Source organism: Chlorocebus sabaeus, chromosome 1 (genome assembly GCF_047675955.1).
Source record: "Chlorocebus sabaeus isolate Y175 chromosome 1, mChlSab1.0.hap1, whole genome shotgun sequence".
NCBI lineage: Eukaryota > Metazoa > Chordata > Mammalia > Primates > Cercopithecidae > Chlorocebus > Chlorocebus sabaeus.
The window spans coordinates 33,429,000-33,456,300 of NC_132904.1; the positions used below are offsets into that span (position 1 = coordinate 33,429,000).

General features: G+C 37.3%; 1 protein-coding gene across 6 annotated transcripts in view; it reads right to left on the minus strand.

Moving 5' to 3' along the window:
* Positions 1-27,301, minus strand: part of DNAJC24 (DnaJ heat shock protein family (Hsp40) member C24) — a 60,709-nt gene that overhangs the window by 23,314 nt on the left and 10,094 nt on the right. The gene's annotated exons all lie outside the window — the stretch shown is intronic.

The following is a 27,301-nucleotide window of genomic DNA, read 5'->3' on the forward strand; positions in this document are numbered from 1 at the left end:
GGGTGGGAGGGAGTGAGTAGAGACAGCTGAGGGGGTTACATTTAAAAAAAAATTGTAAATCTGAGCTTTAGTTAAGAAGGTAATGAGAAGATGAAAACTAAATGCCAAGGCAATGAGACAACAGTGTTGGACACAGGAGACAACTGCCAGGTTAATTAGACCACTGGAGTAGCTATAAATCCACCAGTGACATGATCTGTCACAACGTGCAAAGACAGCATTTTCTGGATAATTTGTTCATGGAATCCTTGGTCTCATGGACAATTTACCTAGAGAGGATGACTAACACAAATAGCAACAGGTATGCGCAGACGAGCAGGACATGAAACAGGAAGAGCACAAACTAGGCAGAGTATGAAGCTTTCCTTACACAATGTGCTTACCTATAGATAGCATTATACAATGGACCACTAGGTCTTTCTTATGAAATTATACAATCATAATTTTAAATAAAAATATATCTAATTATAAACATGACAACTTTCATCTTCTTCCCCAGCCCTGAAGATTATAAAGTTATAAATCCCCAAGCATACATTTTTATTAATAACTGGTTATTCTAGGCCAGATTTGTAAGAAATAACTTTAAAGAACTCAAACACTTAGATGTAAATTAATTCATTAAAGAATCTTTCTTATGTGAATTTTCTAAAAAGTCTAAAAATTTTTGTTTTCAATATGCAGTAACTTCTTTATACTACTAGGTCAAAAACAGGAAGCTTTATGCCAATTCATAAATTCGAAAATACTGATGTACATGTAGCTCACTAAATAGTTATCCAGTAGGATCACTTATCACTTCTCCTATCTCCTTCCTTCCTTTTCTTCTATGTTCTCTGTGATTCTCCCTTTTCTTTTCATCTAACAGTTCTGAAAGGATCAATATGTCATTTGCTTTTCAGCAATCTCCCAACAAATGGGAAAAGATTATATAAATTTAAAGACATTTCAGTGAAACAATCTGGGGGTAACAATAGCACATATTCAGATATGTAAATTTTCTTACTTTCAAGTAAATAAGGAACTCCCAGCCTGTATGATGCTTACCAGGTTCTTCTGTGACACCAAATATCAGAATAGCATTTGCTGTGCTAGAGAGGATCCTTAGTGGTGTGTAGAAAATGAATCTATCGTTAAAAGATAGTATTTATCCAATAATTACTTTGACAGTTTTATACTTTAATTTCAAAAAGGCAACTTAGGAATGTCCTTTTAATGCAGAATAGTTTTTTTTTAATGTCTTACTCTTTTTTCCAAGTTTTTACAATAAAACAGGCAAATAACCATATGTACATTTCATGACTCATCAGTGTGGCTGGTTCATATATTCCTCAATTAATGGTACAATAATTTCAATTATTTCATTGACTGCCTTGCAAACATTATCAGGAGCACAAAAAAAAATTGCAAGTACCTTGTCATTTATTATCTAAATTGCTAAGGCCGAAGTCACTCAGTAAATTGTGTCAAGTACCATGAAGCAAAATGTCTTCAATTCTCAATCTAGAATTTGTAAAGTATGTAAGTTTTAATTAAATCACAGACTATTTTAAAAATAGATTCATTTTCAGGATGAACTTCTCCACACTGCTGAAGATGCTCTCCAGCACAGCAAATGCTATTCTGGTATTTGGTTACACAGAACAACCTGGTAAACATTATATAGGCTGGGAGAAAGATTCTAGGGCAGACAACGAGGAATAGGCTTCCATTTTCCCTTTGGCAAACTACTTCTCTTCCTATTAAATCTATCAGTTATCAACATTTAGATATTTAAACTAATATAAGTACTGAAGAAAAGGAAACTAAGGTTTTATTGTTTCATCTTCTTTGCCCATGATTTATTAAATGATGCTCATAAAAGTTATTTCTATACTGAGGTTTTGGCAATCTCTAAAGTTGGGATATTCAAGCAATATCCCTAAGCCAAAGTGGAGTTGGCTGCATTAAAGTTCTCTAGCTGACCCATTCCTCTAACACTACACAAAGGTTTGTCTAACAAGCTTAGTATAACTAAATGTTATTATATGTAACATATTCAAATAAGCCACGATACATTTATGATACATTTACATGGGAAAACTCTTAATTTCAGTATGTCACAAGCATTAAGGCCCTGGAGAACTTGTTCTAAATTTGTAGCTATAGAGTAGGAGTAAAGATCAACAGGTAGGTAATTTCTCATGGGCCAATAAAGGAAGTCTACTTGGTACAATGAATAGAAGAGGTTAGGCCTGATCATGTACAAGTCTAACCAAGAAAGCCCTATAAAACCAGGAATTAATTCCTGGATGCCCTAAACTAAAAAATACTACTAAATTTTATTATGAGTCACAAATCAGTCCTATGATAGTGAAAGTACAATTCAATCTCTTTCCCTAATTTGATATTTTTCTGATTAGTAACTGAAACAACAGGCTCACCATCTGAGGCTTTAAGTCTATTCAGATTCCATGACATTTATTTAATGGGTACACTCCATTAAAAAATTACAAATATAGCAAGAAAATAAGTATATAATTTGGGATGCTTTAAAGCCTTAGTCCAATGTGTTTTGACAGCAACTTTCAGAGCAAAGTGAAGGTCTAAGAAAAGGAATAACTGTCTGTGGTAGGCTGATAATGGCCCCCAAATATATCACGTCCCAATATCTGGTACCTGTAAATGTTACTTTATTTGGAAAAAGGAAGTTCACAGATATGATTACATTGTACTTCATGAAATGGGAAGATTTTGCTGGATTATCTGGTTGGACCCTAAATGTATTCAAAGTGTTCTTAGAAGAAAGAGGCAGAGAGAGAGCTGACACACAGAAGAGAAGGTGATGTGAAGACAGTGCAGAGAGAGGTCTGAAATGCTGCCCTTGAAGACTGGAGTAAAGTGGCCACAAGCCAAGGAATGCCTGCAGCCTCCAGAAGCTGGAAAAGACAAGCAATGGATTCTCCATCAGATCCTCCAGAGGGAGTGCAGCGCTGCCAACACTTTGAACTCAGCCTGGTTATAATTATTTTGGACTTCTTCAGAACTATAAAAGAATAAATATTTGAAACCACCCAAGTTTCTGATAGTTTGCTTTTACAGCTATGAGAAATTAAAACACAGTCCAAATATATCTATGATTTACAATTGGAATGCAAGACACTAGAATGTGTTAAGTAGAAGTTTTAATTACAAGGGCTACTCATAAAATGGTGTCATTACACACATTCTTAAAAATACGAAATTTTTCTCTATTGCCAATGGGAAAACAAGCCCCTAATCCTAGGTTTAAAGGGTTTCTGATCTCAAAGTGTATGTTAATTTTGTTCTTACTATTTCTAAATCTGAGCTATCCTGTGGAAGGTAGACTCATTATGACCCTAAAAGACCACAGTCATTTTCCTTCTGTTGTCAAATCTTATTTCTTGCCCTTAACTTCTTTTACTCTCCACTAGCCAAAAACCTTCCTACCCTTGAGAGCCCAAAGCTAGTCCCAATTCATTCATTCACTTATCAAATAAAAGACAGATGTAATCTAAAGCACTGTATATTCTAGGGGCTTACTATCTAATTAAGGAACCAGGAACAGCCATTTAAAAAAAAAAAAAAAAAGCATGGACTTCCTTATAGACTCAAAAAATGCCAGCTGAATCAAACAGGGAGCTCTGAGGACAACAACATTCATCAATCAAGTAGAGAGAATCCTGATACCCCTTAATTAACAGAATAGGTATGTTATAAATTTAATGTTGCAAAGTGTATTTATTTTAACTGACTTCCATGTTCTTTCAGTACTAAACTGAAATGCATTTTGCTGGGGTTGAAAAACTTAGTGTCTTGGAAGCAACAGACTCAAAATTAACAAATCAGCAAATCTTGCAACAAACAGAGAAGAAAATTTTAAGAAATCATCATTAACAACAGCACAAAAAATGCTTTGGAATAAGCCAAATAGAGTATATGTAAGACTTCTACACTGAGAAGCACAAAGCACCACTAAGAGAAATCAAAGGCCTAAACAAACGGAAGAAGTAACATGTTCATGGATGGGAAGCTGCTTGTCCATTTTCCCTAAACTGATATATTAATGCAATCCCTATCAAAATTTCAGCAGTAATCAACACTGTAGTACCCGCATAAAGCATAAAGATAGCCAAGAAACAGACCATACATATATGGTCAATTGACTTTCAACAAAGCTGCTAGAGCAACTCAATGAGGAAAGGAAAGTATGTAAGAAATGGTTCCTAAACAACTGGATATCCCTGTGGGGAAAAAAATAACCTCAATCCCTCTTATTCCATAAACCAAAATTAATTCAGAATGAATTATACATGTAAAAGTAATCCATAAAGGCAACGCAAGGGAATATCTTTGCCGCTTAGGGTAGGCAAAGAGTGCTTTGACAGAAAATAAAAAGCATAAACTGTGTAACACAAAATTGATAAACTGAACGTCGAATTTTAAAACTTTCTGCTCATCAAAATACCACTAAGAAAATGAATAAACAAGCCATAGACTGGAAGAAAATACTGGCTGTATATGTTTCTAACAAAGGAACTGTATCAGAATACATGAATAAAAACCTATAAATAAATGATAAAAAGACAAAACTAATTAAAAACCAGATGAATAAAATTGAACAGATACTTTTTCAAAGAAAACTGATGAACAATGTGTACATGAACTTTTTTATTAGTTATTAGGAAAATGCAAATTAAAATCACAATGAGATATTATTACATACCTAAAAGAATGGCTAAAATAAAAATGACTGGCTGGTCCCAGCACTTTGCGAGGCCAAGGCGGGCAGATCACCTGAGGTCAGGAATTTGAGACTAGCTTGGACAACGTGGTGAAACCCAGTCTTTACTAAAAATACAAAAAGTAGCCAGGTGCAGTGGCACGCACCTGTAGTCCCAGCTACCCAGGAGGCAGAGGCACAAGAATTGCTTGAACAGGGGAGGTAGAGGTTGCAGTGAGTGGAAATCGTGCCACTGCACTCCAGCCTGAGGGACAGAGCAAGCCTCTGTCTCAAAAAAAAAAAAAAAAAAAAAAAAAAGAAGAGAGAAAGAAGAAAAAAGAAAAAAAAAATACTGATAACACCAAGTGTTGATAAGATATGAAATAACCAGAATTCTCATATACTGCTGACAGGAAACAATTTGGCAATTGCTTATAAAGTTACATATACATCTACTCTATGATCAATAAAAATGAAAATCACAAATTCACAAAAAGATTCATAAAAGAATAGATTAACAGTCTTATTCGTAACAGTCTTATTTAAAAACTGGAACCATAAATGTCTATCAACTGCAGAATAGGTAAATACCTTTCATTAAATCCATAGAAAAGAAATATTACTCAACAATTAAAAAAGAACAAATCATGACACACTCAATAACATAAATGAAAATCTAGAATATCTGTTAAGTAAAAGAAGAAAGAATAAAAAGTACATACTGTATGATTACATGAACATGAAATCCCAATTTAGGTACATTTAATCTGTGGTGATAGAAACCAGAAAGTCGGTTTCCAGGTAAGAATAGGTAGTGGAAATTAAGAAAGAGGGGCATGAGGGAACTTGCTGGAGGAACAGAAATGTTCTATATCTTATTTGGGGTGGTGTTTACATGATATCAAACTCACCAAACTTAACACTTAAGATCTGTGCATTTTTTGTTTTATGTTGACAATATCTCAATAGAAAAACATCTTCAGACATGTTTAAATTTTTTAAAAAGAATTTAGCAAATCTTTCTAAACCATAAAGGATAAATAAGGAATTTCTTCCAATATTAATAGAAAGATAAGTACAACAAAAAACACAGAAAATTAATGAAAAAATTAATATGAATTAGTGAAAAGCTTGAATTACACACTAGTTTATGGAAATTGTTTTATTACTTTCAAGCACATTTGCCAACTTTAATAACTTCAAAACATTTTAAAAGACTAAGCATTGCTGAGTAGAAACCCGAAGTGCATCCAAAATTAAAATACCATAAATATGTCACAATATTAAAAATACTGAGAGTGATAGTATCTGTGTGATTCTTCATTATACAAAGACATCTATTTCCAAAATTTCAGTAAACTGCCATTTTACTACTCTGAAATGACTTGACACCTATAACTATATGATCTAAGTAATTTCCTCAAATTTGGGGGAAACTTTTCAATTACATAAACTTAAATTCTTTAAATTACCATATCATTCATTGAGAATAAGAAAAACTACCACAAAAGTAGATTAAGAAACTCTCTTAATACAAAAATAGGGGATCATACATGGTACTACAAAAGAAATACAGGAACTGATAAAATATTTCATCAGGATTGGTATGTGTTATCTGTTTTCTGACTATTTCAAGGATAAGTAACACTTTTAGCTATGAAATCTTAATTCTCATCAGCTGAGATTTTTTGGCAATGGGCTGTCCAATATGAAATATTTTATTTTGATTTCAAACACTCTCTACATATTAAGTCTAAGTGCTTTCTAAATTACTAATTCTAGAGTGACTGTCACAATGTGTCACCTCAGTGCTACTCAAAATGTGGTCCTCAGAACTGCAGCATCAGCATCATCAGAGAGCTTGTTACAAATATCAATTCTTGGGCCTCACCTCAAATCTTCAGAGGGAGGATTCCAGAATCTGTGTTTCACCAAGCTCTCCAAGCAACTGTTACGCGTGCTAAAATTTGAGAAGCACACTGTTAGCCTTGACTGCTTAAACATGGAATTCATGGGCAAGTCAGAAGATAAGTGCTTTGCAAAAATGTTCCTGTGACAGATGCGTCCTTCCAAGTACGTACACCAAAAAGAGGGGAAAAAATCCATTAACCTAGAACACCACAATGAAAACTACGTGTTTCAAGTCAAAAATTTTTTGGTATTTGATACCTTCCATTCACTAATCATAAATGTCAACTTATTCATTCCATTGTTTGTACTAACATCATATGATGTCACAGATGAAGACACTGATGAAATGTGAACAATATGCCAGTGGTAGTTTAATCTGTTGACCTTTTTTTTTTTTTTTAAAAAAGAGGGGCATAATTTGTATCAGGCTTCACCTTAACACTAATGATGATATCCACTGATAAGTTTACACAGAAACAAATGTTTTTCAACTAAGAAATGAAGCACGTAAAATTATGAAAATAGCTTCATACAATGCAGTGTGAAAATTCTACCAACTTCTAAAAGGTTTCACTGAAAATTTTATATATATATATATATTTTTTGAGATGGGATCTCTCTGTGTCATCCGGGCTGGAGTGTAATGGAGTGATCCTGGCTCACTGCAACTTCTGCCTCCCAGGATCAAGCGATCCTCCCACCTCAGCCTCCCGGGTAGCTGGCTAATTTTTGTATTTTTTGTAGAGATGAGGTTTCCATATTGCCCAGGCTGGTCTCCAACTCTAGGACTCAAGTAATCCATCCACCTTGTGAAAATTACATATTCATTAGCTCCAAATGATATTTTCTGTTGGCTACACAACATATAAAGTTGAAATGAAATGAGATTTCTTTACAGTAAACACATAAGAGTTTTATGGTAAACTGTCTACATACATTAATCCTTTAGTACACACTTGTGATTGTGCTGTTTTGATATATAAAATATAAACTATATATAAGAAGTAACAATAAACCATGAAAAGGACTCTGGGCAAATCTGATTACACAAAAATCCCCAAATAGGCTAATATTACTTGATTTATCAATGTGGTAATTGAGGTTTCCTCTACGTATTAATAGATGAGTTTTAGTACCATCAATAGGATGCTAGCTCTCTATCTCTAGCTTCAAACTTTCCTGAATTCTAGAACCAAAGTTTGAAATACTTTCTGGAAGCTTTCTTGTCAGCACAATAAGTTTAATATATTCGATATCCAATATATTATCCAGACACTAAAATTTGTTTCTCCTCCTGCTGAATTCCTTGCTCTGTTAAAAAATAACTCCGTTTAAAAATAACTCCATGTTCAATAAATGCTAAATGAATGGATGAGGGGAAAAATTTTCCTAATAATCCAGACTATCAATATTAGGGTAACCCCCCTTTCCCTCCTCCCATGAACTGCCAAATCTACAGATTCTACTTACATAATTTACTTTCTATTCTCAATATCAACCCTAGTTCAGACCATTAGCTCCTACCTAGTCCCCAGCAATCATCTTCTAACAGCTTTCCAATCCATCTTACCTGCTTCAAAGTCACTCATCTTAACATAACTCTGACCATGTCATTCCCCAGCTCATGAATTTTAAATGGCCAACTAATGCATAATGAATTACAGTGAAACTCTTTATCCTTAAAAGTAAAGTACTACAATAGAGAACCACAACCGACACAACAAAAAAAGAGAATTTTAGACCAATATCCCTGATGAACATCAATGCAAAAATCCTCAATAAAATACGGGCAAACCGAATCCAGCAGCACATCAAAAAACTTATCCACCATGATCAAGTGGGCTTCATCCCTGGGATGCAAGGCTGGTTCAACATACGCAAATCAATAAATGTAATCCAGCATATAAACAAAACCAAAGACAAAAACCACATGATTATCTCAATAGATGCAGAAAAGGCCTTTGACAAAATTCAACAACCCTTCATGCTAAAAACTCTCAAATAATTCGGTATTGATGGAACGTATCTCAAAATAATAAGAGCTATTCATAACGAACCCATAGCCAATGTCACACTGAATGGGCAAAAACTGGAAGCATTCCCCTTAAAAACTTGCACAAGACAGTGATGCCCTCTCTAACCACTCCTATTCGACAAAGTGTTGGAAATTCTGGCCAGTGCAATCAGGCAAGAGAAAGAAATAAAGGGTATTCAATTAGGAAAAGAAGAAGTCAAATTGTCCCTGTTTGCAGATGACATAATTGTCTATTTAGAAAGCCCCACTGTGTCAGCCCAAAATCTCCTTAAGCTGATAAGCAACTTCAGCAAAGTCTCAGCGTACAAAATCAATGTGCAAAAATCACAGGCATTCCTATACACCAATAACAGACGAACAGAGAGCCAAATCATGAATGAACGCCCATTCACAATAGCTTCAAAGAGAATAAAATACCTAAGAATCCAACTTACAAGAGATGAGAAGGACCTCTTCAAGGAGAACTACAAACCACTGCTCAGTGAAATAAAAGAGGACACAAACAAATGGAAGAACATCCCATGCCCATGGACAGGAAGAATCAATATCATGAAAATGGCCATACTGCCCAAGGTAGTTTATAGATCCAATGCCATCCTCATTAAGCTACCAATGAGTTTCCTCAAAGAATTGGAAAAAACTGCTTTAAAGTTCACATGGAACCAAAAAAGAGCCCGCATTGCCAAGACAATCCTAAATCAAAAGAACAAAGCTGGAGGCATCACGCTACCTGACTTCAAACTATACTACAAGGCTACAGTAACCAAAACAGCATGGTACTGGTACCAAAACAGAGATATAGACCAATGGAACAGAACAGAGCCCTCAGAAATAATACCACACATCTACAACCATCTGATCTTTGACAAACCTGACAAAAACAAGAAATGGGGAAACGATTCCCTATTTAATAAATGGTGCTGGGAAAATTGGCTAGCAATAAGTAGACAACTGAAACTGGAACCTTCCTTACTTCTTATACAAAAATTAATACAAGATGGATTAGAGACTTAACTGTTAGACCTAAAACCATAAAAACCCTAGAAGAAAACCTAGGCAATACCATTCAGGACATAGGCATGGGCAAGGACTTCATGTCTAACACACCAAAAGCAATGGCAACAAAAGCCAAAATTGACATATGGGATCTAATTAAACTCAAGAGCTTCTGCACAGCAAAAGAAACTACCATCAGAGTGAACAGGCAACCTACAGAATGGGAGAAAATTTTTGCAATCTACTCATCTGACAAAGGGCTAATCCAGAACCTACAAAGAACTCAAACAAATTTACAAGAAAAAAACAAACAACCCCATTAAAAAGTGGGCAAAGGATATGAACAGACACTTCTCAAAAGAAGATATTTATGCAGCCAACAGACACATGAAAAAATGCTCATCATCACTCGCCATCAGAGAAATGCAAATCAAAACCACAATGAGATACCATCTCACACCAGTTAGAATGGCGATCATTAAAAAGTCAGGAAAGAACAGGTGCTGGAGAGGATGTGGAGAAATAGGAACACTTTTACACTGTTGGTCTGACTGTAAACTAGTTCAACCATTGTGGAAGACAGTGTGGCGATTCCTCAAGGATCTAGAACTAGAAATACCATTTGACCCAGCCATCCCATTACTGGGTATATACCCAAAGGATTATAAATCATGCTGCTATAAAGACACATGCACACATATGTTTATTGTGGCACTATTCACAATAGCAAAGACTTGGAACCAACCCAAATGTCCACCACTGACAGACTGGATTAAGAAAATGTGGCACATATACACCATGGAATACTAGGCAGTCATAAAAAAGGATGAGTTCGTGTCCTTTGTAGCAACATGGATGCAGCTGGAAACCATCATTCTCAGCGAACTATTGCAAGAACAGAAAACCAAACACCGCATGTTCTCACTCATTGAACAATGAGATTACTTGGATACAGAAAGGGGAACATCACACACAGGGGCCTGTTGTGGGGTGGGGGCATGGGGGAGGGATAGCATTAGGAGATATACCTAATGTAAATGACGAGTTAATGGGTGCTGCACACCAACATGGCACATGTATACATATGTAACAAACCTGCACATTGTGCACATGTACCTAGAACATAAAGTATAATAATAAAAAAAGAACCACAACCTACCATTCAAGCTTTATCTATTAAAATATTAAACACTGAATACATAAACACTATATTCTAACTATATCCATATCTCTGCAAAGATTAGCACAGTGCCTCTTCACACAAGTATCCTTCATAAATATTTGTATATTTAAGTTGTGTGTTTAATATTTTCCCCAAAAGTACAAAATCAGAAACTTACTGATTTTAGTCAGCACAATACAGGAGGAGGGACGAATTTTAGGTTTAATCTGAGGTACTGCACTTAAGTGCCTTTTCTCTCATACTCTTTCCTAGTGAACAAGTATTTACTATGTCATTCTATTACGCTGACACTGTGAACAAATATGGTATGAAAATGCTTCAGCCCAATGATCTTCCTTCAAACACTTTTCAAATTGAGGAATGAGATACAGAGTAAACAAACACTAAGAGGAATGCATTCAAAAGAATACATTTGGAAAAAAAATGAATTTGTAGTTGCTATGATTTGAATGTGTGCCCAATCCATGTTAAATGTGATTGTCATTGTGACAGTATTAGGAGGTAGGTAGCACCTTTCACCAGTGATTGGGCCATGACTGCTCTGCCCTCATGAATAGAATAATGTTGTTATTTCTAGAGTGAATTCCTTATAAACGGCTAAGTTTGGCCCCCTTTTGCCTATGTAGCAAGCGCTTGAGTTTGCCAGTCATGGGATGGGACAGCAGGAAACAGAAAACTCTTTTCAGATGCTGACCATTTAATATTGGACTTCTCAGCCTCCAGAACAGTGAGCCAATAAATTTTTGTTCATTATAAATTACTGCTCTGGGTGCAGTGGGTCACACCTGCAAGTAATGCCAGCACTTTGGGATGCTGAGGCGGGAGGATTGCATGAGGCCACGAGTTTGAGATCAGCCTGGATAACACAGTTAGAACTCATCTCTACTATAAATGTTCATGGTAGCATGGGCCTGTAGTCCCAGTTACTCTGCAGGCTGAAGTAGGAGGACTGCTTGAGCCCAGAAGATTGAGGCTATGATGAGCCATGATTGTACCACTATACTCCAGCCTGGGGGATGCAAAAAGATTCTGCCTCAAATAAATAAAAAGGTTAGCTAGTCTGTGGTATTCTGTTATAGCAGCATGAAATGGACTAAGACAGAAGCTGTGAGAGTTAAAAATGGGCAAGGCCGAAAAAAATTCCTGGCTGGGTGTGGTGGCTCACACTGTAATCCCAGCACTTTGGGAGGCCGAGGCGGGCAGATCACCTGAGGTCAGGAGTTCGAGACTAGCCTGGCCAACATGGAGAAACCTTGCCTCTACCAAAAATAACAAAAATTAGCTGGGTGTGGTGGCACGTGCCTGTAATCCCAGCTACTTGGGAGGCTGAGGCAGAAGAATTGCTGGAATCTGGGAAGCAGAGGTTGCAGTGAGCTGAGATCACACTACTGCATTGCCTGGGCAACAGAGCAAGACTCTGTCTTTAAAAAAAAAAAAAAAAAAAAAAAAAAAAAAAGAATTCCTAATGTCTCTTTCTCTACTCTCCTTCTAATTTTCCTGAAAGAAAACTGTTAATGTTTCACATACCAATTCTGTACTACCAAAAAGGGAGTAAGTGTCATAACAACAACAGATCTTATCAGAATCTCAGCAAAAAGAGACTTGCTTGGTGTTTGTGTTTTTTTTTTTTGGTCAATGATTTTGTGGAAGGTCCCACTCAAGTACTGTCTTGCAAAGCCCCAATATGACCACTGTTGAATTTCCGTGACATTACAGTAGATACACATTCCAAACAGATTACCACTGAGGAATTTCAAAGAGCAGCATACACACCAACACTGAATAGAAGCTTATTATGGGTCATTTTTATTTAAAGTTTGCATGTATTTATGAGTCTAATAATCACTACAGCTTGAGGCACTCATTACCTCTAAAGATAATGAAAACTTATTTCTTCAGACATCTGTTGTGAAACAAAATTGAAAAGGTCAATTTGAGAGAATTATATAAGTAATAAGGCATTAATAAATCTGACCACAATATCTGACAACTGAGACAGCACAGGCATTCCTCTCTGGGGTCTGCTGCTTTCCACCCCCAGATTGGAAATAAAGGAAAATCTTAAGTTTCCTCAAGGAAAATTCAAGGCATTCAGCTAGCCCTGAGAAGTAAATGAGCAACTTGATAAGCAAAAGGTCATAACAGCTTAAAATAATAGCCGAGGAAGTTAAAGTCATAAAATGTTTGGTTCCTTATGTCAGAGGTGTGTGAACCACAGCAACTCCATCTTGAATACAAGCTGGGGAAAATAGGACTAAGACCTACTGGGCTGCATTCCCAGATGGTTAAGGGATTCTAAAGTCACAGGACGAGATAGGAGGTCAACACAAAATACAGGTCATAAAGACCTCACTGATAAAACAGGTTGCAGTAAGGAAGCCAGCTAAACCCCACCAAAACCAAGATGGCCACTAGAGTGACCTCTGATGATCCTCACTGCTACACTACCACCAGAGCCATGACAGTTTACAAATGCCATGGCAACATCAGGAAGTTACCCTATAAGGTCCTAAAAGGGGAGGCAGGAATAATCCACTTCTTGTTTAACACATAATTAAGAAATAACCATAAAAATGGGCAACCAATGGCCCTCAGGGCTGCTCTGTCTATGGAGTAGCCATTCTTTTAATCCTTTAATTTCTTAATAAACTCACTTTAACTTAATGGACTCACCCTGAAGTCTTTCTTGCATGAGATCCAAGAACCTTCTCTTGGGGTCTGGATCGAGAACCCTTTCCTGTAACACCCACGGAAACTAAAGAAAACATCTTAACACATGGCCCTGAGTTGTTTTTCAGAAACCTGGACCGCCACCAAATGGATCTGCTGGTACACAGACTTTGGATAAGAAGAAACTGGAGACTGAACTCTAACCACATTTCTTTGTTCTAAATTTCCTCCGGAGTAGCCTGGAGGAAGTCATGCCCATAGGACAGACCTAATATTCTTTTCTGCTGACCCCAAGTCTTTACACAAAGCTCTCCTTCGTTAACCAACTGCAAATCAAAAACTGTTTGAATCCGCCTATGATTCAGTAAGCCCCTACTTCAAGATGTCCTGCATTTTTAGGCCAAACCAATGTACATACTTCATGTGTTGATGTATGCCTTTGCCTGTAACCCCTTATTTCCCCACCTTTAAAAACCCTTATATGTAAGCTATAGAGGAGGTTGGGTCTTTAGCACAAGCTGCCCAATTCTCCTTGCTTGGCACCCTGAAATAAGTGTCTCACTTTCTCTCACTGCAAATCTTGATGTAAGTGTTTGGCTTTGGTGAACCTGATGGGCAGACCCAAGTTCAGTTCAGTAGCACAACTAGAAGAGCATTCCCCAACATTTTTCTTCATGAAGAAGAATGATACACACACACACACACACACACACACACACGCATGTTAACTGAAAAGAACATTTGTGATCTTTAAGTATCTATAAAAAATTACCTTAATCAGTTCCTTTGGGAATGCTAGTGAATGGCTAAGAATTTAAAAGACAATATAGTCATGTGCCAGATAACGATGCTGCAGTCAATGATGTATTGCATATACAATAACAGCCCCATAAGATTATAATGGAGCTGAAAAATTCCTACTGCCTAGTGACATCATAGCTGTTATAATGTCATAGTACAATGCATTATTCACATGTTTGTGGAAATGCTGTTGTAAACTAACCTACTTTATAAACTTTATAAAGTGGAGCCAGGTGTGGCAGCTCATGCCTGTAATCCCAGCACTTTGGGAGGCTAAGGCAGGAGGATCACTTGAGGCCAGGATTTCAGGAACAGACTGAGCAAGGTAGTGAGATCTCATCTCTACAAAATAATTAAAGATTAGCTAGGCATGGTGGCACAAGCCTGCAGTCCTAGCTACCCAGGAGGCTGAGGTGGGAGGAGTACTTGAGCCCAGGAGGTCGACGCTGCAGTTAGCTATGACTGCACCATTGCCCTCTAGCAGGGGTGACAGAGCAAGACCCTGACTCTATAATTTTTTTAAAAAACTTTGTAAAGTAAAAAATGTATGGCTGGGCACGGTGGCTCACACCTGTAATCCCAGCACTTTGGGAGGCCAAGGTGGGCAGATCACAAGGTCAGGATATCGAGACCATCCTGGCTAACACGAGAAAACCCTGTCTCTACTGAAAATACAAAAAATTAGCTGGGCGTGGTGGCGGGTTCCTATAGTCCCAGCTACTCAGGAGGCTGAGGCAGGACAATGGCGGGAACCCAGGAGGCAGAGCTTGCAGTGAGGCGAGATCACGCCACTGCACTCCAGTCTGGGAGACAAAGCGAGACTCTGTCTCAAAAAAAAAAAAAAAAGTTACAATAAGCTAAGGTTATTTTAAAAATATTTTTGTATAAATTTAGTGTAGCCTAAGCGTACAATGTTTATAAAGTCTACAATAGTATACAGTGATGTTCTAGGCCTTCACATTTACTTACCACTCATTGACACCCATAGCAACTTCCAGTCCTACAAGCTCGATTCATGGTATGGACCCTACACAGGTACATGTACCATTTTTAATATTTTATAGCATATTTTTACTGTACCTTTTCTATGGTTAGATATATTAGATACACAAATACCACTATGTTACAACTGCCTATAGTATGCAGTACAGTAACATATTATATAGGTTTGTAGCCTAGGAGCAAACGGCTATACCACAAAGCCTGATGTGCAGTAGGCTACACCGTCTATATACGGATGGCTTATGTAAGTGCACTCTGTGATGTTCTCACAGGGTGAAATTGCCCTATGACACATTTCTCGGAACACATCCCGATCTTGAAGCGACACAGGGCTATATGTAGTCAAAAACAATACGCTTTCCTAGAGCTCACCATTTGGCTCCATAATGTAATGGCAGCCCTTGCTATGGAATCTTTGTGAATAATCCCATACATTTATTTATGATGGAATCCTACATTTAACATAGACAGCCCCACGGTTCTCAGAGAGAGCCTTAAAGTGATGCCTCAGTATGCTTACGTGGCCAGCCACACTGACAGAACAATACGAAGAAATGTACATCCCTTCGGTCTACCAAATCTCTAATGATTACCTCCATTCTCCAGAAGAGCCATTTTAATACCATTAATATTTATAAACAGATCTCTTGGTCTTCTGAACATATTTTTAAAACTTCTGCTAAATATCACTATACCACTGACTGCCTTTGAGACAAAATTGAGACATTCATTCTGAGATTCCTGGTAGCTCCAAGAAGCAGCAGCAAAAGAGAAAAACAGAGAAGGAAGTGAAAGAGGGGGAAGCAGGAGGATGGTAAAGGCAAGGAGAGGATGGGGAAGAGAGGGAGGTAGTGAAGAAAGAGCAGACAGCGGGAGAACGGGAATAAGAAAACAGAAGAGAAGGATGAAGAAAGAGAGGAAAAGGAAGGATGATGTTTTGAAAGAGAGAGAGAACAGAGTAAAGAACACTGAAAGACAATAAAGCTGTGCAATATTGGTGGTAGGTATTGTTTTTCAAATAAAGAATTAAGATAACTAATTTATACTCCCACCAACAGTATAAAGGCATTCCTATTTCTCCACAGCCTTGCCAGCATCTACTGTTTCCTTTTTCATAATCACCATTCTGACTGACGTTGAGATGGTATCTCATGGTTTTGATTTGCATTTCTCTAATGACCAGTGATGATGAGCTTTTTTTTTCATGTTTCTTGGCCACATAAATATCTTCTTTTGAAAGTATCTGTTCATATCCTTTGCCCACTTTTTGATGGGGCTGTTTTTTTTTCTTGTAAATTTGTTGATGTTCCTTATAGATTCTGAAAATTAGACCTTTGTCAGATGGGTAGATTGCAAAAATGTTCTCCCACACTATAAGATGCCTGTTCACTCTGATGATCGTTTCTTTTGCTGTGCAGAAGCTCTTTAGTTTAATTAGATCTCATTCATCAATTTTGGCTTGTGTTGCAATTGCTTTTGGTGTTTTAGTCATGAAGTCTTTGCCCGTGCCTATGTCCTTAATGGTATTGCCTAGGCTTTCTTCTAGGGTTTTTATGGTTTTGGGTTTTACATTGAAGGCTTTAATCCATCTTGAGTTAATTTTTGAATAAGGTGGAAGGAAGGGGTCCAGTTTCAGTTTTCTGCATATGGCTAGCCAGTTTTCCCAGCATCATTTACTAAATAAGGAATCCTTTCCCCATTGCTTGTTTTTGTCAGGTTTGTCAAAGATTAGATGGTTGTAGATGTGTGGTGTTATTTCCAAGATCTCTGTTCTGTTCCATTGGTCTATATCTCTGTTTTGGTACCAGTACCATGCTGTTTTGGTTACTGTAGCCTTGTAGTATAGTTTGAAGTCAGGTAGCGTGATACCTCCAGCTTTGTTCTTTTTGCTTAAGATTGTCCTGGCTATACAGACTCTTTTTTGCTTCCATATGAAATTTAGAGTAGTTTTTTCTAATTCTGCAAACAACCACTGTGGAAGACAGCGTGGTGATTCCTTGAGGAATACCATTCTGGTTCCTTGAGGAACCAGAAATACCATTTGACTCAGCAATCCCATTACTGGGTATATATCCAATGGATTATAAATTATTCTACTATAAAGACACATGCATACATATGTCTATGCAGCACATTTATAATAGCAAAGACTTGGAACCAACCCAAATGCCCATCAATGATAGACTGGATAAAGAAAATGTGGCACATATACACATGGGATACAATGCAGCCATAAGAAAGAATGAGATCATGTCCTTTGCAGGGACATGGATGAGGTTGGAAGTCATCATTTTCAGCCAACTAACACAGGAACAGAAAACCAAACACCACATGTTCTCATTTGTAAGTTGGAGTTGAACAATGAGAACACATGGACACAGGGAGGGGAACAACACACACTGGGGCCTGTCGGGGTGTGGAGGACAAGGGGAGGGAGAGTATCAGGACAAATACCTAATGCATGAGGGACTTAAAACCTAGATGATGAGTTGATAGGTGCAGCAAACCACCATGGCACATGTATACCTATGTAACAAACCTGCACATTCTGCGTATGTATCCTAGAGTTTAAACAAAAAAAAAGAAAGAAAAAAAGGAAGAAAGGAAACCTTAAAAAAAAAAAAAAAAAAGAATTAAGAGATACATCTGCAGAAACCGAATTCCCAAAAATAAAGAAACGTAAAAGGTTAAGATATGTGGTTAAATTGTTGAATCCATGGCAATTTATGGCAAAACCTTTTTTAAAACCTCTATAATACATCTTAAACTGTGAGGCTTACTAACTCTAAAATATAATCTTGCACCAATTCCTTTTGTTAGTGACATGCGTTTTTTCTCTTTTGAATATATTCGAGTGTAGCATAATCCCTGTTCCTGTATGACTGCACGTAAGATATAATTTAAATCTTGTGCAGTGGGTTACATAATATCCAATATAAATATAAACCCAGACACCTCCACTCCCCCAAATGAAATCAAGTAAGTTTCCATGATATATTCAATACACGCTACAGAGAGAATTCTGATACCAACCCTTTACCTCCAATTTCCCCAGATGACGATTAGTAGTAGGGAGAGTACTTGCTGACTTCACGTACTCCCTGGGTTCAGGGAAAAGATGTCTTTTTATACAATTAAGGACTCAAGAAACTGATGTGAAAATAAACTCATCACTGCTAAATAAGAGTGGCAATGTACACACACAGATCCTACAGAGAGGCTCTCCTACAACTCAGAGCTCTTGCTCTGGACACCAAGGCCATTAGGTACTAATTAACTAGTGTGTTCTGTCAATACTTTCATGCTTTTCTTTTATTAATTGATCATTTTGCCATATTAATGATACTAGTACAGTGGCTTTGAATTCCCTCGAGTGCTTTACCCCTGAGATAGGAAAAAAACAGTAAAGAAGATATGAGAAAGAAAATGTCACAGATTATCTTTAACTATCTCTTATTTGAATCAATGCTAACACTGCTTCCTATATAAGTTATCTATTTCTTTTATTTGCAGAAATGCTCCTGTGGACCTAAAATGTACAACTGTTCTTTAAATAAAACTTCAACTGATTTAACTTTATAAGCTATAGGAAACAACAAGTGAAATGAAATATACTAATGTATATAGGTATACAGGTATGTAACATTCTCATATATAGGTGTTCAAAATTAATGATGGGATTGCATACCTAAGGCCAGAGAGGTGACAAGAACCCTTAATTCTAACTACCTAATGATGAGAGAAAGTCACCTAAATGAAGCTCAATAAACAAGATAAGTGACCTTAATACTGACAGGGGATAAAAGGGGTAAAAGAAGAAAAATAAAGCATTTAATAACTGTAGTTAGTCAATGAACTTAATATACCATTTTTGAAATAAAGGCCTAAGTAGGCCTCTTAGGATATCAAGAAACACAAATCGGACCAGGCGTGGTGGCTCACGCCTATTATTCCAGCACTTGGGAGGCCAAGATGGGCAGATCACAAGGTCAAGAGTTCAAGACCAGCCTGGCCAACATGGCAAAACCCCGTCTCTACTACGAGTACAAAAATTAGCCAGGAGTGGTGGCAAGCGCCTGTAATCCCAACTATTCAGAAGCCTGAGGCAGGAGAATTGCTTGAACCTGGGAGGCAGAGGTTGCAGTGAGCTGACATCACACCACTGCACTCCAGCCTGGGCGACAGAGCAAGACTCTGTCTCATGGGGGAAAAAAGAGAAACATATATCCTCTGAGATAATTTTTGATTTTCATTATTGCAAATCACTGTTATTTTGAAGCGGCTGTTAAAAAGTTAGTGTGGAAATGCTGTTAGGACCATGCAGTTGTAATTTTCTAATGAATCTGAATATAGTTTACATAGGCAAGAGAGAGATGCACATTGACTGACTTTGGCTGTGTTTTGTTGTTGTTTTGCTTTATTTTCCATGAGATGCTCACTTGCTTAAAACATGATCATGTTACAAAAAGTTAGGTATCAGAGTACTGCAATTGTGTCCTTTATACTTTGACACTGCATTAAGATTACGAAAGCTAAAAAAAAAAAACACAAAGGTAAAGTCAAGTACAACACACTACTGCCACCTATTGCTTAGCAAAATATTGCCTAAAGAAGCAGTCAATGATTCATTTATCTTTTATGCAAGTTAACAAATGAAACATGGTTTTTAAAATGTTTTTAAACTCTTTTAAGGTTTTATGCTTTAGAGAAAATATAACCCACGTGTAAGACTAGCATACTAAAAATGTTTATCCATAAAAAAATACTTATCTACTACCTTATAACAAACCAGATATTGTGCCAGCCAATGAAGATACCATGATGATTAAACGGGGATCCCTATCCTTGAGGGACTCATAGTCCAGTGGTAAAGAGTACGCATGTCAACAATTTATTATAATGCATTGGGAAAGATAAGGTGCATGAATAAGATGACAGCATGAAAAAGTTTTCACTTGGAGTAAGTTGGGGACAGTTTTATAATAAAGGTGATATATGACTAGGTTTTGAAGGATGCATAGGGTTGGCTATGGAGAAACTGTGGAGGATCAGGGAGGAAAGGGTATTCCAGGGAGAAGGAAGTAGCAAATACAAGACAAGAAAGTACTCAAATGGGCATTAGAGTTATGAAATGCAGAACTGTAAGTCAGACTGAGAATGAGTGAAAGAATGGTTGGACAGGGAAAAGGGAGATGAAGTTGAAAAGCTAGACTGGGGTCAAATCATAGGGAGTTTTTTAGTTTGCCAAGAAATGTGGATATGCCCATAATTAAAACTCCACATTATTTTCATGACAGGGACATAATCATATTTTTGTTTCAAAGACAAAAACAATTCTAAACTGATAGTAGGATGGAATGGGTAAGAGGACAGGTAGGTAGATTGGCAATAAAGAAACTACTGTGCTACTACTGTGCTACCACAGCACTCCTGAGGAACTATGCTAAGGCTGCCGACGATCAAAGGTGGGAGTCAGACAAGGGGAAATGTAGGAAGTAGGGGACATAAATTTGGAAGTCACTCATGCAGCAGATGAAGCTAAAGGAATACACAGAGAGCAGTCTGTCTCAACTTTTTTGAGTTTTGAACTCCTCTAAGAATCTGATAAAATTTGCATATAATTGAGGGGTTAACAGACCTCCCAAGTCCCCTGAGCCTCAGAAGAATCCTTGATTTCGTGTTAAGTCAAGAGGGTCAAATAAAACTCAGAAGAACAGTGACATTTATATCACAAAGAGGAACAGACGCTGGAAAAGAAAATAGAGCAGTGCTCAGACAGGCAAGAAGATAATCAGGAAAGACATGCTCCTGCCCATAGAGGAAGAAATTTCAAATTTCAAGACTTATGACAATATCAGATGTCACAGTAAATCCACTACGTTTGGCAAATAAGGAACACTGGCCACTTTAGTAGTCACCGTTTAGAAGACTGACAGTGGTGAAAGGGAGTGGGCTGAGAAGCCAATGGATAGTAGTCAATTAATGTTTCGCAAGAAGAAAGGAGTGACAGTTCGAAGAACCAAGGTCAATGGAGAATTTTTCTGAAGACATTTTACTGGATGAGTGGAAAAAGCTAATGGAAAGGGGAAATTAAAGATACAAGAGATAACTGGAGCAACATTGATTTTTAAAATACTAAAAACTGAGTTTTGATTCTGGTTCTGTTATTAAAAATCTTGTGATCCTAGAAAAGTTATTCAACTGCATAAAATTTCCTCATTTGAAAAATGAAAAGAATGTTTGCCAAACTATAAGCTACTCATGGGAGCAAGGACTTTTGCCCATATTCACCACTAAATCCACAGCACCTAGCACAGTGTCTGACACATTACAAGACCCTTAATATTTAGTCAGTGAATAAAAAATATGTCCGCATACTTCACAGTGTTTTGTAAAAATCAAATTACACAGTGTGAATAAATATATTTTGAACAAAATTTAATTTTTTTCAAAATGGGGTGTACAGTCAGAATGACTATCATCTAAACGTAAAAAATAATGGATGCTGGTGAGGCTACAGGTAAAAGGGAATGCTTATACACTGCTAGTGGGAATGCAAATGAGTTCAGCTACTGTGGAAAGCAGTTCGGTGTTTCCTCAAAGAACTTAAAACAGAACAATCATTCAACCCAGCAATCCCATTACTGGGTATAAAACCAATGGACTATAAATCCTTCTACCACAAAGACACATGGGACATGGATGTGTATGTTCATTACAGCACTATTCACAATAGTAAAGACAAAGAATCAACCTAAATGCCCATCAACGTTAGGCTGGATCAAGAAAATGTGGTACATATATTAATACAACATGGAAAACTATGTAGCCATAAAAAAAAAAAGAACGAGATCATTCCTTTCCAGCAACATGAATGGAGATGGAGGCCACTCTCCTAAGTGCACTAATACAGGAACAGAAAACCAAATACTGCATGTTCTCATTTACTAAGGTGGAACTAAACACTGAGTACATATGGACACCAAGGAGGGAACAATAGACACCAGTTCCTACTTGAGAGTGGAGGGTAGGAAGAGGGTGAGGATCAACAAATTACCAATTGGGGGTACTATGCTTATCACCTGAGTGACAAAATAATCTATACATCAAACCTCTGCAACATGCAATGTAACCTGCAATAATGTTATAACAAAACAGCTTTTTGTTTGTTCTACTTTTTTCTTGTATTTTAAAGCATTACTTTTGATTTTACCTTCATATCAATTCCTCTCTTCTGCTTTCTTTTGATTTACTCTATTTTCCTTTTTCTAACTTTTTACCTGGGTTTTAATTCATTTATTTTTTTCTCCTTATTTACATAAGTATTTAATGCTATAAATTTTATTTGATAATTATTTTTAGCTGTATTTCATAGATGCTAACATAACATTTGTTAAATATGGTTCCTTTTGCTTTATATTTTTCTTTGAGTCAAGAGTTGTTTAGAAACTTTTTTTTTCTTTTTTTTTCTTTTTTTTTGAGACGGAGTCTCACTCTGTCGCCCAGGCTGAAGCACAGTGGCCGGATCTCAGCTCACTGCAAACTCCGCCTCCCGGGTTCACGCCATTCTCCTGCCTCAGCCTCCTGAGTAGCTGGGACTACAGGCGCCCGCGACCTCGCCCGGCTAGTTTTTTGTATTTTTTTAGTAGAGACGGAGTTTCACCGGGTTAGCCAGGATGGTCTCGATCTCCTGACCTCATGATCCGCCCGTCTCGGCCTCCCAAAGTGCTGGGATTACAGGCTTGAGCCACCGCGCCCGGCCTTAGAAACTTTTTTTTTAACTTCAGAGTGCAATGGTATTTTGGGTTTTTATTTTATGAATACCTATCAAACATCTGTATTATGAAAAAAAAGTATGGTGGAAGAGGAGGGCCATTATAGCAAGCCCTCCAACATAATTAGTTGATCCTCGTTAATCACAGATTCCACATTTGCAAATTCATCTACTTCCTAAAATTTATTTATAACCCCCATATCAATATTAGCAGTGCTTTCTCGGTCATTAGTGACATGTGCAGACTGGTGAAAAACTTAAGTCACTTGACATGCATCTTTCCAGCTGAAATTAAGCAAGGTAATGCTATGCCTCCTTCTTTCAGCTCTCACACTGCAAGTATCCTTTTCATAGTCTATTTAGTGCCATGATTTTTGCATTTTTGTACCTTTTGTTGGCAATTTTGCCATTTCAAATGGCTCCCAATTAGTGTATTAAGTGTTGTTTTAGTGTTCCTAAGAGCAAGAAGCCCATGATGTGCCTTATGGGGAAAACACATATGCTTAGGTAAGCGTCACTCAGGCATGAGTTACAGTGCTGTTAGCCGTAAGTTCAATGTTAAATAAATCAACAATATATATTAAATAACATGTTATAAACAAAAACAAACATAAAACAAAGCCTTTTATTGATCACCTGAGGAAACTGTGAGCAGAGGCTCTCAGGAACCTAACCCTACATTTCCCCTAGGATCAATTTTTTTTTTATTATTTGCTAATTCAGTGTTTGTGGCAACTTCAAAGAACATAACTATAGCAAATAACCAGAATAGATGGTACAATAATATAAATATATATTACAATTAATTTATACCTTGTCTTAGTCTACTTTATGCTGCTATAACAAAATATCTGAGACTGGGTAATTTATAAAAAACAGAAATGTATTGGGTCACAGTTCTGGAGGCTGTGAAGTCCAAGATCAAGGTGCAAGCAGGTCAGAGCCCAGGATCTCTGCTTCCAAGATGACACCATGCATGCTGCATCCTCTGAAGAGGAGGGTTATGCTGAATCCTCACATAGCACGGATACAGCCCAAGAGAGAGCAAGAGGGAACTGAACTTGCCCTTTTCTAATGGTCCCAATCCTACCCATGAGGGTGGAGCTCTCACGGCTAATCACCTCGTAAAACTCCTACCTCTTAACACCATTACAACAGTGATTAAATATCAACATGAGTTTTAGACAGGACAAATATTCAAACCACAGCACACCTTGCCTGCTTTTAGAGAGTGCTCTTGGTCCTTTCTCTATTGCCATACCCCACAATGTCCTTAGCTAAGAGGATCTGCACATAAGTCTCCTATGTGCCCTGTTACAGGTTATGTTTCACTCCTTCTAGGGGCTCAGGACAAAAGAATCCCCTGCCCAAACAGCCTGAAGTCAAGACGAAGCTTATATCTCTGGCTGTGGGTAGAAAAAGCAGCAAGTAGGACAAGTGGTAGCTGTCTCTGTACTGCTGCATTCGGGCATAGAAGCTCAAGGACTCTGTCTTAGTCCATTTGGACTGCTACAACGTAAAAACCATAGACTGGGTTGCTTAAATAACAACGATATATTGCCTAAATCAAGGCACTAGCAGATTTATTGTTTGGTGAGGGCCTGCTTCATAGATGGCTTCCTCTGTCCTCACATTGTGAAAGAAGTGAGGGAGATGGGGCGCAGTGGCTCATGCCTCTAAACCCAACACTTTCAGAGGCCGAGGCAGGGAGATCACCTGAGGTTAGAAGTTTGAGACCTGCCTGGCTGACATGGTGAAACCCCATCGGGAGGCTGAGGTGGGAGAATCTCTTGAACCTGGGAGGCAGAGGTTGCAGTGGGCTGAGATCAAACCAGCCTGGGCGATAGAGTGAGACTCCGTCTCAAAAAAAAAAAAAAAAAAAAAAAATTGTGAGGGATTTCTCTAGTTTCTCCTATATAAGGGCATTAATCTCATTTACAAGGGCTCCACCCTCATGATCTAATCACCCCCGAAAGGCCCTGCCTCCTAATGTCGTCACACTGGGGGTTAGGAATTCAACATTTGAATTTGGGGGAGATATAAGGACTCAGTCCATAACAAACTCAAATAATTCTAAATTTAATCCTGGTCTTCCAGGTCTATATGAAGGTATATTTGTAAGGAAAATATATTTTTAAGATAGAATATCAACATATTTTATTTAATTTTAGCTTGATTGATAATGTTTATGCAAGCATGTGGTATGTAGACTTTATAATATTTCTCTGGGTCTAAAACTATTAGGAGTGGGCCTTATTACTTGGTATATATTTAATCTTTATGAGTACATAGTAGGTATCTATATTTATGGATTACATAAGGTATTCTGATACAGGCACACAACACATAATAGTCACAGCAGGGTAAATGGGGTATCCATCACCTCATTTATCCTTTATGTTACAAACAATCCAATTAAACTCTTTTATTTTTAAATGCACAATAAATTATTGTTGACTGCAGCCACCCTGTCGTGCTATCAAATACATCTTATTCATTCTATCTAGCTCTATTTTTTATAACCATTAACCATCCCCACTGCCCTCTCCCCCACCTATCTACCCTCTTCAGCCTCTGGTAACCATTATACTATTATCTATCTCCGTGAGCTCAAGAGCTCAATTGTTTTAATTTTTAGTTCTCACAAATAAGTAAAAACATGCAAAGTTTGCATTTCTCTGCCTGGCTTATTTCACTTAATATAATGTCCTCCTCTTTCCATGCATGTTGTTGCAAATGACGAGATCTCACTTTTATGGCTGAATAGTACTCTGTGGTGTATATATACATTTTTAAATCCATTTGTCTGTTGATGTACAATTAAGTTGCTTCCAAATTTTGGCTATTGTGAATAGTGCTGTCATAAACATGGGAGTACAGATATCTCTTTGATACACTAATTTCCTTTTTCTGGAGTATATAACTAGCATGGGATTGCTGAATCATATGGTAGTTCTACTTTTTTTGAGGAACCTCCAAACTGTTGTTCATAGTGGTTACACTAATTTAATTCCCATCAAATGTGTACAAGGTTTCCCTTTTCTCTGCCTCCTCACCAGCATTTGTTATTGCCTTTTTAATAGAAGTCATTTTAACTGGGGTGGGATGACATTGCCTCATAGTTTTGATTTTTATTTCACTGATGATCAATGATGTTGATTGAACAACTTTTCATACACCTGTCTGCCATTTGTACATCTTCTTTTGAGAAATGTCTATTAAGTTTTTTGCCTATTTTAAAATCAAATTTTTCACCAATTGTTTAAGTTCCTTATACATTCCGGTTATTAACCCCTTGTCAGATGGTTGAGTTGCTCTAACTAGGACTTACAGTACTATGATGAATAACAGCAGTGAGAGAGGGCATCTTTGTCACGTTCCGGATCTTAGAGTAGCCTTTCAGTTTTTCCCTATTCAATATAACACTAGCTGTGGGTTTGTCCTATATGGTGTTTATGATATTCAGGTATGTTCCTTCTATAACCAGTTTCTCAAGGGTTTTTACATTGATGTGATGTTGAATTTTATCAAATGCTTTTTCAGTATCAATTGAAATGATTATATGGTTTTTATCCTTCATTCTGTTGATAAGATGGATCACATTGATTGCTCTGTGTATGCTGAACCATCCTTGCATCTGAGGGATAAATCCCACTTGGTCACAAAGAATGATCTTTTTAACATATTGTTGAATTTGGTTTGCTAGTATTTTGTTGAGGATTTTTACACAAATAGTCATCAGAAATACTGGCCTATAGTTTTCTTTTTTTGATGTGTCTTTGTCTGGTTTTGGTATCAGGGTAATACTGGCCTTGTAGAGTGAATTTTGAAGTATTTTCTCCTGTATTTTTCAGAATAGTGTAGTAGGATTGGTATTAGTTCTTTAAATGTTTGGTAGAATTCAGCAGTGAATCCATTGAGTCCTGGGTTTTTCTTTACTGGGAGATTTTATCATTTTTTTTTCAGAGTCTCTGAAACACTATAATTCTTTTAAGCTAGACTACAAGATAAATATAATAATGCCCTAAATCATCCTTCATATATTTCCTATCAGCTAGGTAAGTCAGAAGAGCAATTAGACAGTTATTTTAAGATTTCTTTCAGCCTGGCACAGTGGCTCATGCCTGTAATCCCAGCACTTTGGGAGGCTGAGGCGGGTGGATCACCTGAGGTCAGGAGTTCAAGACCAGCCTGGCTAACACGGTG